Source organism: Anthonomus grandis, chromosome 12, assembly GCF_022605725.1.
Source record: "Anthonomus grandis grandis chromosome 12, icAntGran1.3, whole genome shotgun sequence".
NCBI lineage: Eukaryota > Metazoa > Arthropoda > Insecta > Coleoptera > Curculionidae > Anthonomus > Anthonomus grandis.
Window position 1 is genome coordinate 3669902 of NC_065557.1, and position 15531 is coordinate 3685432.

The window sequence follows — 15531 nt, forward strand, 5'->3', positions numbered from 1 at the left end:
TGTCACTTTTGACGTTTCATTAAAAAAAATGAATATCTAGCGGAGATTATGCTATCTTACAGACAGCATCTCGAACCGTCCACGTGTACAAAATGAGAAATTTGCATCCGTGTGTACAGCTTTCTGGCTGCGTTGTCTCTCCAAACAAAAAAACTATTTGGCAATACCGCCGTGAAATATGCTGTCTACAGGGTACCTCTAAAATAGAAAATCAGTAAGCATAAAGCATGTGTCATTATATGCATACAGACAGCATCCCGTACCTCAGTATTAAAAAACAATTACCTAACAAATCTAAAAAATAAAGCCAATGATGTACGGAGATATTTCTAAGGTGAATTACTGCGGTGCAACATGCTTTCTACAATTTCATGTAACTTTTGACGTTTCATTAAAAAAAAATGAATGACCAACGGAGATTATGCTATCTTACAGACAGCATCTCGTACTGTCCACGTGTACAAAATGAAAAATTTGCATCCGTCTGTACAACTTTCTGGCTGCATTGTCTCTCCAAACAAAAAAACTATTTGGCAATACCACCGTGAAATATGCTGTCTACAGGGTACCTCTGAAATAGAAAATCAGTAGGCATAAAAAATGTGTCATTATATGCATACAGACAGCATCCCGTACCACAGTATTAAAAAACAATTAACTAACGAATCTAAAAAATAAAACCAATGATGTACATTTACACAAAAATTCATACATTTCCACCCATGTGTGTTCAACTTCCTGGCTGTGGTTGAGATTTATAAATTGTCTCTCCAAACCAAAAATTACTTGGCAATACCGCGGTGCATAATGCTGTTTACAGGTCCAACTCGACTTCTGCCAAAAAGAATCACCAGCATAGACAATGTGTCGTTGTGTGCATGCAGAAAGCATTCCATACCTCAGCATTGACCAATCAAACGATTTTCCAACGAAACTAAAACGTAAGCCAAGTGATGTACGGAGATATTTCTAAAGTGAATGACTGCGGTGCAACATGCTTTCTATAGGTTCATGTCAACTTTTATCAACCAAAAAAAAATTATTTGGCAATACCGCGGAGCATAATGCTGTCTACAGGTCCAACTCAACTTTGACTTCTGCCTTAAAAAAAAAAGAATCACCAACATAGAGAATGTGTCGTTTTGTTCTTGCAGACAGCATCCTGTACTGCAGTATTACAAACGATTTCGCAAACTATAATGTAAACCAAATGATGTACGGAGATATTTGCAAGGTGAAATACTGCGGTGCAACATGCTGTCTACAGGTTTTTTAATATAGGTACCTCAGTATTTAAAAAACATTTCCTAACGAGTTTAAAAAAATAGGAGACATTTTTGAAGTAAAATATTGCGGTGCAAAATGCTGTCTACAGGTTCATGCCAACTTTGACGTTTCTCTAAAAAAATCCAAAACGACCAGTGGAGGTCAGAGTTAAAGACAGCATCCCAAACCATCCACCTGCAAAAATCGATAAATTTTCATCTATGTGTATTCAACTTACTGGCTGTCGTTGAGATTTATTTATTGCCTCTCTAAACCAAAATTGACTGAGCAATATCGCGGTGCATAATGCTGTCTACAGGTCCTACCTACTCAACTTTGACCTCTGCCTTAAAAAAAAAAAAGAATCACAAGCATAGACAATGCGTCGTTGGATGCATGCAGACAGCATCCCGTACCTCAGCATTTACAAATCAAAATCGATTTTCAAACGAAACTAAAAAGTAAACCAAGTGATATTTCCAAGGTGAGTTACTGCAGTGCAACATGTTTTCTACAGATACATGTCAACTTTGCCGTTTCATAAAAAAGAAAAAAAAGAATGACTAGCAGAGGTTATTGCTCATTTAGAGACAGCATCCCGAACCGCCCACGTTTACAAAATGATCATTTTTCACTCATGTGTGTTCATCTTTTTGGCTGCCTTGTCTCCTCAAACAAAAAAATTGATTTGGCAACACCGCGGTGCAATATGCTGTCTACATACAGGTTCAGCTCAACTATGACCTTAAAAAAAATAGAGAATGTATCATTGTGTGCATACAGACACCATACCGTACCTCAGTATTAAAAAACAATTACCTAACAAATCTAAAAAATAAACTCAATGATGTACGGAGATACTTCTAAGGTGAATTACTGCGGTGCAACATGCTTTCTACAGTTTCATGTCACTTTTGACGTTTCATTAAAAAAAATGAATATCTAGCGGAGATGATGCTATCTTACAGACAGCATCTCGGACCGTCCACGTGTACAAAATGAGAAATTTTCATCCGTGTGTACAACTTTCTGGCTGCGTTGACTCTCCAAACAAAGAAATTATTTGGTAATACCGCCGTGAAATATGCTGTCTACAGGCTACCTCTAAAATAGAAAATCACTAGGCATTAAGAATGGTTCATTATATGCATACAGGCAGCATCTTGTACCACAGTATTAAAAAACAATTAACTAACGAATTTAAAAAATAAAACCAATGCTGTACGGAGATAGTTTCAAGGTGAAATGCTGCGGTGCAAAATGCTATCTACACGTTCATGACAACTTTGGCGTTTTATTAAAAAAAAAGACATGTCTAGTCTATTTGTCTTAAAGACAGCATGCCAAACCATTCGCATGCAAAAATTCATACATTTTACACCCGTGTGTGTTCAACTTCCTGGCTGTCGTTAAGATTTATTTATTGTCTCTTCAAACCAAAAATGACTTGGCAATACCGCGGTGCTTAATACTGTTTACAGGTCCAACTCGACTTCTGCCAAAAAGATTTCCAAAGTGAATTACTGCGGTGCAACATGCTGTATACAGGTTTTTTAATACAGGTACCTCAGTATTTAAAAAACATTTCCTAAGGAGTCTAAAAAAATTGGAGACATTTCTGAAGTAAAATACTGCGGTGCAAAATGCTGTCTACAGGTTCATGTCAACTTTGACGTTTCTCTAAAAAAATCCAAAACGTCCACTGGAGATCAGAGGATTTGTCTTAAAGACAGCATAACAAACCATCCACGTGTAAAAATCGATACATTTTCATCTATGTGTATTCAACTTATAAACGATTCATGTCAACTTTGCGTTTCATAAAAAAAAAGAATGACTTGCAGAGGTTATGCTGATTTACAGACAGCATCCCGAACCGCTCACGTTTACAAAATCATCATTTTCCACCCATTTGCGTCTGAACTTCTCCAACCAAAAAAAAATATTTGGCAATACCGCGGTGCTATAAGCTGTCTACAGGTGCAACTAAACTTTGACGGACCTCTAAAAGAAAGAATCACAAGCATAGAGAATATGTCATTGTGTGTGTGCAGACAGCATCACGTACCGCAGCATTGACAAATCAAACGATTTTCCAACGAAACTAAAAAGTAAACCACATGATGTACGGAGATACTTCTAAGGTGGAATACTGCGGTGCAACATGCTGTCTATACGCCTTACTAAGAAAGACGTAATTTATTGCAATCATGTAGAAGAAGAAAATCATGCAAACAGCATTTCGTACCGTGGTATTCGTAAATCTGAAAATGTTCAGATCATATGTCGGTTTATTTTGCTCAAAATCGTGCCGTATGCTGCCTACAAGTGTGTTTTCTCTTTTAATAATAATGAAATCCTTAGTTCATATCATCCTTGGAAAAAAGCGAGTGTGCATACAGACAGCATTCCGTACCGCAGAATTGACAAATGAAGAACGAAGATATTTCCAAGGTGGAATACTGCAGTGCAACGTGCTGTCTATATGCCTTTTTAAGACTTAATTGCTGTATTGACGCATCCGCATACACAGACAAAGGAATTAATGACCAGCATAATCTGTTATTCCGTGTCTTTAGAAGGGCTTACAGACAGCATTCTAAATCGCAACATTGGCAAATCTTCCAACGAAAGTAAAAAGGAAACGACGTCTCTTCACTGGTTTTGACATTTAAAGAAAAATCGGTAGAAAGATTAAAGACAATACCGCGGTGCAATATGCTGTCTACACGTCCATTTTAACTTCGACGTTTCTAAAAACAAATTATTTAATTTATTTTGTTATTGAGTTACCATAAAAATGATTGACCAGGATGGTAATTCTATACATATAGCGAGGCATGCAGACAGCATCTTGTACCGAAGTACAGTCAAGTCAAACATTTTCCCAACGCACCTAGAAAATAAACCCAGTGATGTACGCGAATAAAGACGTTCAACGAAGAAGGCATAGAGACAGCATCGCGCACCGCAAAAATCCTTGCAGTTTAATATCGACAGAAATGTTCAACTTTCGCCTTAAATCAGTTGATTTATAATCCAGTAAATCTTAAGCCATAGATAATGCATCGGTGCAACATGCTATATACGTCTTTCTTCGTTTGATCCTTTTATTCTCGTATATCATTGGACTTGTTTTCTAGTTACGTTAGGAAATTGTTGGATTGCTAATAATTCGGTACTAAATGCTGCCTCTAAGGTCTCCTATATGCACACCATGACTATTCTCTATGTTTTTTTTAGAGAAACGTCGAGGGAAAGGGCTTGTAGATAGCATATTGCACCGTCGATTTTTTCTTAAAAAGCAGTGAAAAAAACGTCGTTTCTTTTTTTAGTTTTATTACAAAATAGCCTATTATACGGTTTAAGATGCTGTCTGTAAACCTTCCTATATGCACACAACGACAAATCCTCTATGTTAGTCATTCATTCCTTTGTCTGTGGATGCGTCAACATTGCGGTACGAGATGCTTCTTGCATTCTTTTCTAGATCAATTGAAGAAAATAACCTTTTTATTATTAGCACTTAAATAAAAACCCATTGCTTAAAAGCATACATACAGCATTCCGCACCATTGTATTGGCATATCTTTGATTCAGGTGGCAAAATTTTCTCTATGATAGTGATGTATAAGATCGGTCATTGAGAATATCCAGGAAGGCATGCAGACAGCATTACGTACCACAGTTACACACCCGGTAATAATCGCGGTGCAGTTTACACACCTTTTTTCTATTGACTGACCATAAATATTTGGGTACACAACGTAGTACTATTTGTCTTCCTTAAAAAAAAACGAATGAGAGCAAAAGCATGCAGACAGCATCCCATACTGCGGTGCCGGCAAATCTCTTTAAACTGTATATTTAAATACTCAATTCGGTCATACAATAAGCGGTGTATAATGCTTGTCTACCAACGCCCAGGCCAATTCATTATTTATTTGGTGCAGTACGCTGTTTGTACGCCTAAGAATGACAGATGACATTAATGACGTCTGTTGGGTTATGCAGACTTATGTTCTTCTTCTTCCTTTCTTAGGTCATGTAGGAGACGATTAGGGTGTAAGCTGCTTTGGCTATTTAAACGTCCACCTGCATCCCTGTCTCTAATTTTAAGAGAGGTTCTATTTCACCCACGACCCACCGTCGTGAAGTTTTTAAACCAATCAGGAGCTCGCTTAAGGAGACAAAACTTCCTTCTTATCCTAAAATTGGATTTCTACAGATGTCGTCTTTCTTTAGTCGATTTAAAATTGCATAAGAGTGACAAGGACGAGAAGGGTTTTTTGTTTTTTTTTTGTAGCAGGTGGTTATCTTAAAATTCTCCATCTTTGTTAAAAAATATACTGCTATTGGCAACACTGATCTTTACTGTCATGTAGTTGACAGATGGATCTTTAAATAAGGAAATAAAGGGGACGCGTAAAGTTTTCTTAGTGGCGGCCATGTTTTGGTGACAAGCTAAAACTTCTTTTTCACCACATAAAGTGGTTCGGAATGAAACTCAATTATGTTTTTTACAACTCCATTTTATTGTGCATACAAGTATATTTACATATACACCTTTTTTAAACGTATATCCGGAAATTTGGACAGAATTCAACAACAAATAATGAGCAGGTCAACGAAAATATAATTACCTATTTAACAGAAATCGAAAACAACCACTATATATATATAATAAGTTAAAAACAACGAGTCTAAGGAGTAATTAACATTTTATTGCATTTATAATGAATTTTTAATTTAGAGGCTCCACCAATATAGAAATGCAAGTTCTGTTCATTGTAAATGCAATATTTAATTTTCGGAAATTGAACACACATAATAGCTTAACATGTCTTTTTATTAGTCGTACAAGTAGGCTATTGAGTATGTACTTACTGCGTTTTTGAGGTTAAGTCCACGAAAGGAATAAAAGGATATTTTTAAAATAAAATTTGACCTATGGCCTTAATAATAATTTAATAAAAAATTAACTTTTTGTAACTCTAAAGGTAGTTTTCAAAAGGAAATCTCAATATCTACAAAAAGTGCATAGTTTTCGCGTGAAAATGAAAAAACTGGATCGACCATAACCTCACTTCTATTGAACATTTGTCGCCATTTTTGTGACATATTCAATAGCCTAAAGTACGTGAGAATTTTATTATAAAAAAAAAAACAACAAAAGAAACACGATAACGAAACAGGAAAGTTGAGCTACGTTCACATATTTAATATATTGACATTTATTTGAAAGATTAAGTATCATAATATTACTTTTTTTTTGTTTGATATAAAATGAGCACATTTCCTTATTATTGAGACATTTATTCCACGAATAGTGTTTCCTAGATAAAACCACGATATCTCCTATTTTACTAAATAACAGTTTCATCTCGTCACTCGAGGAAAATAGACTTTAACGAAATTAGATTACCTAACCTTAATTAAAAAAAAAACAAAAGACAGAAAACAAAAATGGTTTTTTAAACGTTCAGGTACAGGTGGGTAACGGTCTTAACGTTTTAGGCATCTTGATAAATTATAATTTGTTCATTGTTATGCGAAAAATAATCGGCTTCAATATTCGTATCGTTCCTTACTTTCGAATCACGCGTTTTTCATCAATTCTCTTCACCACCGTTCCCTTTTTTTTTTTAGCAAGTTTTCAGATTTGGCAGCGGTATGGCAACAACGTAAGAAAAAAAAGCTGAAAACAATGAACTCTCTTTTCCCTTTTTTTCGTCAAATATGATGATTTCACTAAACGTTTAACAAGAACATTTAATATTAGCCTATTTACAAATATACAAAGCAACGAATTTACTAAGTAACGTATGTCACGTGACACCGCGCTGTTGCCGGTTGGCACATTAGTTCTTACCTATCGATAGGTTTATCCCTCACTACTATAACGTCATTAGCGGCTAAGCTTCATACCTAGTCCAATGTTGCCAGTAGAGAATCATTAAAAGGAACCACAGGTTTAAAAACAATAAGTACGGTTTGTTATTAATTTAGATGCTGATTACAGGCTTTTGAAATTTGTTATACATGGTTGCCACTTGCTCTAAATGATAAAGAAATGTTTTAACGTAAAAAGCCTAAAAATTCGTAAAAAGTCAACTTTTTGAGTTTCGACTAGATTTCACTACTCATTAACGCCTTGAATTTCCTGTAAGAATTATGTTTCTTATGTAATAGTACCACATACTTTACAGACCATTAGCACTATAGAATAATAGGCACGCACTGATTTGTTGCTCAACTCTGGCAACCTTGGAATAAGTGTGTAATTTAGCCTTTAGTGCAGTAGATAATCAGTTTTCAAACTAGTATACAATGTTGCCAGTTGTATTTTCTTTTAGGAACTTAATAATTACTTATAAGTCAACTTAAATTAAGCATTTATTTGAGAGAAAATAAGAAACTTTCAATGTAGCAACGCTGTAGGCAACGAATGATGAAGATTGAAAAGCGATTTTCGGTTAAATTTATATACACATTTTGACATTGCCATTTATCAAGAGTTCGGCTGAAAAAGGCAACATTGGAATGGGGGACTAGATTTAGCCGTTTCTGACGAATTATAACCGAGATTCCGTGACTTTTGACAATTGTTTTACTACGTTGCCATATTTATTTAATTTCAATTTTCTTTTAAGATATTGTCGATATTTTACCCAATTTAACTAGTCTAATAAGAATAATTCAATCTGGTAACATTGTATGACACAATTGTGTGAATATAGTGCTGTCATCTGCAAATAATTTTTTTTACAAGGTCTTCCAGGAAAACGTAAAATAAATTTCCTTGAATTTGTAGGGACAATTCTGGAACACTCATTGGAAGAGAATCCAATGAATATAGCGATGTCATCTGCAAAGAATTCTTTGAATCAATTTTCTCGAGTTTATTGGGAGAACTCTGGGAAACTTTTGTTTGTTACCGTTACAACGTTGCCACATTTACGTAAGCTGTAAAGAACTTCATAAAACGTTGCCAAATGTCATATAAAAAAAGTACAATGTTGCCTAGAAGGTCCGATTCTGATTAAGTTACTATCGTATAGTGCCAGTCGTCTGTAAATTATGCTAAATGTGATCAGGTACTGCCTAAAAACGGGTTGCCTACCTCTTCATTTTTTAACCTCTAAATCGTGTTAAACGTGTTGCCTAGTTTAGTAGTAAGGGGTGTACCTATCGTTTTTAAAAATTATACAGTGCCAAGTCACATACTAAAACCCATAATATACCGAACGAAATAAATAAATAAAATAAAAAGAACCTGACGGACATTTCATACACTATAATGTTATCACATTTATACTAAACAACTCGTTTTTTTCGATTAGATAAGACGTTAGGCCGTTTAGAAACCTTTTATATAATGAAAAACTGAAAAACTCCATAAATAACATAAATAATAAATATATAATATAGGAGGTACTGTATATAAAGCGATACATGATTTTATTTTATATACATTTAAATTTCTTTTTGTTTTTAAAATTTCTGTTCATTGTACGGAACTGGACGAACACGCGAGTGTCTTACATAGTAACTTTATTCATTGTATATGAATCTTTTGATATGAATCTCTGAAAAATACTTTCATTTGTTTAATGAAAAATATCGATACTGGACGAAAGGGGCCGGTATCGATATTTCTCCTGGCAGCTAGGGAGAAAAGGGCGTAGGGGCATAGATGAGTATCTAAAAATACCATAATGACGTAATACGAACAACAAAATGACCGTCAGTTCTGATGAGAGGTACATCGAATAACAACAATAATTTTAATTATTTTATTTAATTGATAGGTCTGAGCACCTGATAACCTATGACTACTATCGTTTGGCTCAGTCTGGGCGGCCTACGGTTATCTCGGAGTAATCAGGGACAAGCAACATCCAATTTAGAGTGAGATAACTAATGTGTTTGATGTGGCAACAGCGCATCGTTGACACTTAACTGACAGCTGACAGGTAGAGAGACATTTGAATGTCAACTGTTAAAAACTGACAGTTCAAGTAACATTGACTGTGTAATACCATGGATTTTTATTAAACATTGGTACAACTGGGATTTTTTCAATAATTATTTTGGAGAATTGGGAGTTGATAGAATCTTGATAGAATAAAAAAAAAAAGAACGAAAAATATATTTTAAGTTAATATAGAATAATTTAGAATCGCAAGTGGCAACCCTGAATTGTAGAGTAAGGAAAGTATTAAATTATATATTACTTAACCTAAAAAACGCACTGGCAACACTATGCAACTTGAAACTCAATTGACAATTGACAGTTCAAGTGACATTGACAAGCACGAAGAAGAGGAAGAAGAATAAATTCAGGAGGCTTCATCTGGCTTATTTGAACTAATGTAAAGGACGTAATTTAGAAGCCAATCTGGCTCGAAGGACCACTGTATAGTTCTTATACATAAATTCTCATTTTATGTAAAAATTCGATGAGAACAACAGAATTAATTGCGAGGAAACACAAATTATTGCGTCATGATGTGAAACTGTAATAACGGTATAATTTTTATTTATAAAATTAAATTTTAGATCAAAATTCCATAAGATAAACACGGAATTTAAATTAAAGGGAATTAATTGGATTTTCTGCAAATTTTCTTTGAAGCTGCAGTTCGGCTCGAAGGACCACAGTACAGTTCTCATTCATAAAATTACGTTTTGGGTAAAAATATGATTAGAATAAAAATGTAATTGTGCCTAGAACTGACTGTTAAATTATACTAAACTCAACTAAACTCAAAGGCTAACATGATTCGTTATTCATATGTCAAACGTCACCGAATGGCATTTGAAACTCAATTGACAACTGACAGTTCAAGTGACGTTGCTAACACTAAAGAAGAGAAAGAAGAAGAAACTCAGGAGGATCTTCTAGGTTAATTTGAAATGATGGGAATGCTAAATGCCTAAAGTATTTAGGAAAAACCCTGGAAACAAGAAATTTGCCATTTTTGACGTTACGTAGGCCAAAAAATTAATGACAGTTAACACTCAATTGATAACTGACAGTGACATAAGCAAGAAGGTGAATCACAGGAGGCTCTGCTGTCTATAAACATAATATCACTGTACACAACTTTTCGAACAAATGAAATGACATTGACTAAGTTAATAGTACTATGGAGTATAAAATTGTATAGAGTAACGATAACTAGTTAAATAACGATTGTATTATTCTTTGCGAAACAGTAAAATTAATTATAAGGATAAAATCAACAGCGCCGAGGTGGCTACGTTGCGAACCACGGAGATCAGTCTCCTTCTATCCAGTCTTTTTGCATGACACAAATATTATCTTCATACGTCAACTTAAAATGACATTTAGGATTCAAATGACAACTCAAGTGCAATGACGCAAGCAAGAAGGTAAATCACAGGAAGGTCGAATGTCTATGGGCAAAATGTCACTGCGCATAACTGATTCAAGTGACATTTGACAGTTCTTCAAGGTATACTGACCCAGTGTTGCCAGATTGATCGTAACAAAATTTCCCAGATTTGTCGCAATTATCAAGAAATTTAATTTTTTTATAAGTAAATGCAGAGAGATTTTGGCATTTTTACGTTAAATCTAATAGATAGAACTTGTAAGTCACTGCACAAAACTCAGGGGAAATATTAAAACCAGAAATTTTGACAATCTTGACGTTAAACTTGACAGGGAAGCTATAACACAAGCAAAATTAAAATGACATTTAAGATTTAAATGACAATTCAAGTGCAATGACGTAAGCAAGAAGGCCAATCACAGGAAGGTCAACTGCCTATAGGCAAAATGTCACTGCACATAACTTATTCAAGTGACATTTGACAGTTCTTCAAGGTATACTGATCCAAGGTTGCCAGATTAATCGTAGCAAAATTTCCCAGATTTCTCGCAATTTTCAACAAATTTAATAAGTAAATGCAGAGAGATTTTCGTATTTTTACGTTAAACCTGATCAATAGAACCTGTAAGTCACTGCACAAAATTTAGGGAAAATATTAAAACAACAGATTTTGACAATCTTGACAGAGAACAAGGATTTTCTACGACACAAGCGTCATCTGATGATATGTTAAAGTGAAATGACATTTAGGATTCTAATGACAACTGACACCTCAAGCAAGAAGGTGAATTACAGGAGGGTCAACTGCCTACTATGGGCAAAATGTCACTGCACACAACCTTCGAACAGATCAAAGAACATTGGCTAACTTAATACCATGAAGTATAAAATTGTATAGAGTTAATGTATTCAGGATGCGAATTGACATTTGACAGTTCGCCACTACAATCAGGATTTTTTTCCTTAAAGAAATGTTGACATTAAACCAGGGTTTCCTATAACACTAACGTCATCCTATTTTACGTCACATCAGAACGACTTTCACGTTTCAAATAAATGACAACTGACAGTTCAAGCAAGAAGGTGAATTACAGGAGGGTCAATTGCCTACTATGGGCAAAATGTCACTGCACACAACTTCGAACAGATCAAAGGACATTGGCTAACTTAATAATACCATGAAGTATAAAATTGTATCGAGTTAATGTATTCAGGATGCGAATTGACATTTGACAGTTCGCCACTACAATCAGGATTTTTTGCCTTAAAGAAATGTTGTCATTTTTGACATTAAACCAGGGTTTTTTATGACACTAACGTCATCCTATATTACGTCATATCGGAATGACCTTTACGATTCAAATGCCAACTGACACCTCATGCAAGAAGGTGAATTACAGGAGGGTCAACTACCTACGGGCAAAATGTCGCTGCACACAACTTTCGAACAGATCAAAGGACATTGGCTAACTTAATACCATGAAGTATAAAATTGTATAGAGTTAATGTGTTCAGGATGCGGATTGACATTTGACAGTTCGCCACTACAATCAGGATTTTTTTCCTTAAAGAAATGTAGACATTAAACCAGGGTTTCCTATGACACTAACGTCATCCTCTATGTTATGTCACATCAGAATGACTTTTACGTTTCAAATAAATGACAACTGACAGTTCAAGCAAGAAGGTGAATTACAGGAGGGTCAACTGCCTACTATGGGGAAAATGTCACTGCACACAACTTTCGAACAGATCAAAGGACATTGGCTAACTTAATAATACCATGAAGTATAAAATTGTATAGAGTAATGTATTCAGGATGCGAATTGACATTTGACAGTTCGCCACTACAATCAGGATTTTTTTCCTTAAAGAAATGTTGTCATTTTTGACATTAAACCAGGGTTTTTTATGACACTAACGTCATCCTATATTACGTCATATCGGAATGACCTTTACGATTCAAATGACAACTGACACCTCAAGCAAGAAGGTGAATTACAGGAGGGTCAATTGCCTACTATGGGCAAAATGTCACTGCACACAACTTTCAAACAGATCAAAGGACATTGGCTACCTTATTAATACCATGAAGTATAAAATTGTATAGAGGTAATGTATTCAGGATGCGAATTGACATTTGACAGTTCGCCAATATAAGCAGGTCCAAGGTTACCAAGTTGATCGTTGAAAATTCCCCAGATTTGCCTCAATTTTTAACAAATTTTAATTAAATGAAGAGTTTGAGAAATTTTGTCATTTTTGACGTTAAACCAGGGTTTCCCATGGCACACGTCATTGACGTATGACGTATTTTACGTCACATCAGAATGACTTTAACAATTCAAATAAATGACAACTGACAGTTCAAGCAAGAAGGTTAACAACAGGAGTCTCATTTGTCTGACAGTTGACAGTTCAAGTGACATAAACGCAATCAAGAACCTCAGGAGGTTCGACCATTAAAACCTAGAGACATATAGTACAACCCATTAGTTATCTCACAAAACACTGCTGAAAGATCCAAGTCCTGCAAATACTCAATTTGTTTGGCACACGTTTTCAGTACAGTCTCTCTGATTGTTTTCTAGTTTATTGCGTTTAATTATTTTTTTAAAATTAATAATAATTATCCTGTAATATTTTGGTATTTGCAGTACTGCGAAAGGTACACGTAGGAGGGTGGTACTGCGGGGTTTTCTCACACATTTAGCCGCTATACATTTAACTACAAACAAAAAGGATGGTCACCTTTATATTATAAGAAAACACACACACAGATTGTCAAAGGTCGATGAGCCCATTTACTCGTGGTCGATAACGTAGGCCTCTATAATATAAAATACTCTAATATCATACGTACAATTAATAATAATATAATAATAATAATAATAACATATACAAATATCTTGTAAGTATTAATATAGATATAGATTCATAGTAATAGACTTTAAAAAGATCACAACACAGAGTAAAGTGGTACCAAGCCTTTGGAGGGGGGTGGCACCTTTCTTGAGTAAAAAATTCTTCTTCACTTCTAAGAGCCCGGATCGGGTTTTAAAGAGATTATCTTTAAAATTATTTACAAATTGCTATATAGGAATATCTGATAGGTTATGTCCTTAGTACCGTTCTTCACTAAAATATAATATCTTTAATAATAAATACACTAAGTTCATTGTTAATACTTTTTAGAGGTAAAATACTAAAATTTTTTTTTTGAGCAAATTTTCTTGATTCAATCTGCTTATAGTGTATGTATAGCAGATTCTCAATATGAGAGGAGTACACTTAACCGAACAATCCGGGCTATTAGGATCCGCTAAAAATACGTATTTTAAGTATCTATGGCCATTTTATTTAGTTTTTTTTGATATTTGAATTAATATAACTTGAGTTCAGATCTTATTGCTCAGTATTATTGAGCTGTTCTATGGTCCGTATATGGCAATAAAGGAATAAAGATTAGGTTGTTTAAAGTAGCCTAAAAAATTAAATAATTATCTTTAAAATTTCGATAAAACCGTTTATTACTTACTAGTCTTAAGATAATGAATATTTGAAATTATTTTTGGGTTTTTTAGACTAGTATCATTGCTTTATCTTTAAAATTTCTATTCATTTTTAATGAGTTTTTAAAAATATTAACAAAATTATATATTTTTTAAATTATTATATTAGTTTTGTCATTCTGTTTTTTTTTAAATGAACGAATTGTGAAGAGGAAAATTGTCTTTAAAATTAAAACAAAAAAAACTTTTCAATATATGTTAAAGATAATTGGTTTCAGGTTAAAGAAGCCTGAAATGATGTGACGACTTATGGGTTTATCTTTAAAATTAACAAAGTTATCTTTAAATGTTCTATTGGTTAAAAAATATATTTTTTAAGCATAATAAAGAAAATGATCTTTTTTCATTATTATAGCATTTTTTTAGAAATAATAAGCAAATTATGAACGGCAATACTACAGAACTACGATTTTATCTTTAAAATTATCATTTTTCAACGTTTAAAATAAAAATCTTTAAAATCTTCGTTATCTTGAAAAAAAATTATACTTTGACGTAAGTTAAAGATAACGGGTAATTAATAATCCTAATAATTTTCTATTTAGAAGTAGTTCGAAATGAGGTACCGCATCATAAATTTATCTTTAAAATTAAGCGAGTTGTCTTTAAAATATATATTTTTTTTAACATGTTTGTTAATTTATATTGCAGTTTTACCACGCTTATTTTTAAGATAATAAGAGCCTAATTTTTTCTTTAAAATTATGGAAATTATCTTTAAAATTTCAAGTTTTATAAATTAATTTAGTAGTTTTATTATTTTTTTCAAAGAAAATAATAAAAATGTATAACAAACTATAATTTTATCTTTAAAACAAATATATTTTTGTGCAATTTAATTAAAGTTCTTTTATTACTTTTCCATGCGGTTAAACTACTATAACAAGAAAGTTTGATGTGACGGCTTATCTTTAAAATTCTAAAAAAAAATCTTTAAAATCTTTAAAAAAAAAATTTATTTTGATGTTACAGATAATGATTTTTTAAAATGTGTATTCAATTTCTTAGGTCCAAGTAGCCTCCAATGATTCACCACCACATCATAGAATTATCTTTTAAATTAAGAAAATTATCTTGAAAATTTCTCCATTTTTAACAATAATTTTTTTAAAATAATATAATTTAAATGTAAAACTGTGCTTGGTTATCATTATTTGTTTTATTTTTAAAATGAATAATATTATCTTTAAAATGAGCTATTACTACTTTTAATGGATTTTTAAGATAAAAGTATTTTAATACATTAAGCCACACCCTGGATTTATCTTAAAATAAAAATCTTTAAGATCTTCGTTATGTTGAAAAAAAAAATTATATTTTGACGTAAGTTA

The 15531-nt window shown here is 33.3% G+C and overlaps 1 long non-coding RNA gene across 2 annotated transcripts; it reads right to left on the reverse strand.

Annotated features, from left to right (window-relative positions):
• Positions 1 to 5882: 5882 nt before the first annotated feature.
• On the reverse strand, positions 5883 to 14438 carry LOC126743009 (uncharacterized). 2 transcript variants are annotated; one of them, XR_007662756.1, is made up of 2 exons: positions 12371 to 14438; positions 5883 to 11467 (listed from the first exon to the last, which is right to left on the reverse strand). It is a non-coding gene; the product is annotated as an uncharacterized LOC126743009 (long non-coding RNA). The 2 variants fall into 2 exon arrangements; XR_007662755.1 differs by having other exon boundaries at positions 12070 to 14438.
• Positions 14439 to 15531: the final 1093 nt, after the last annotated feature.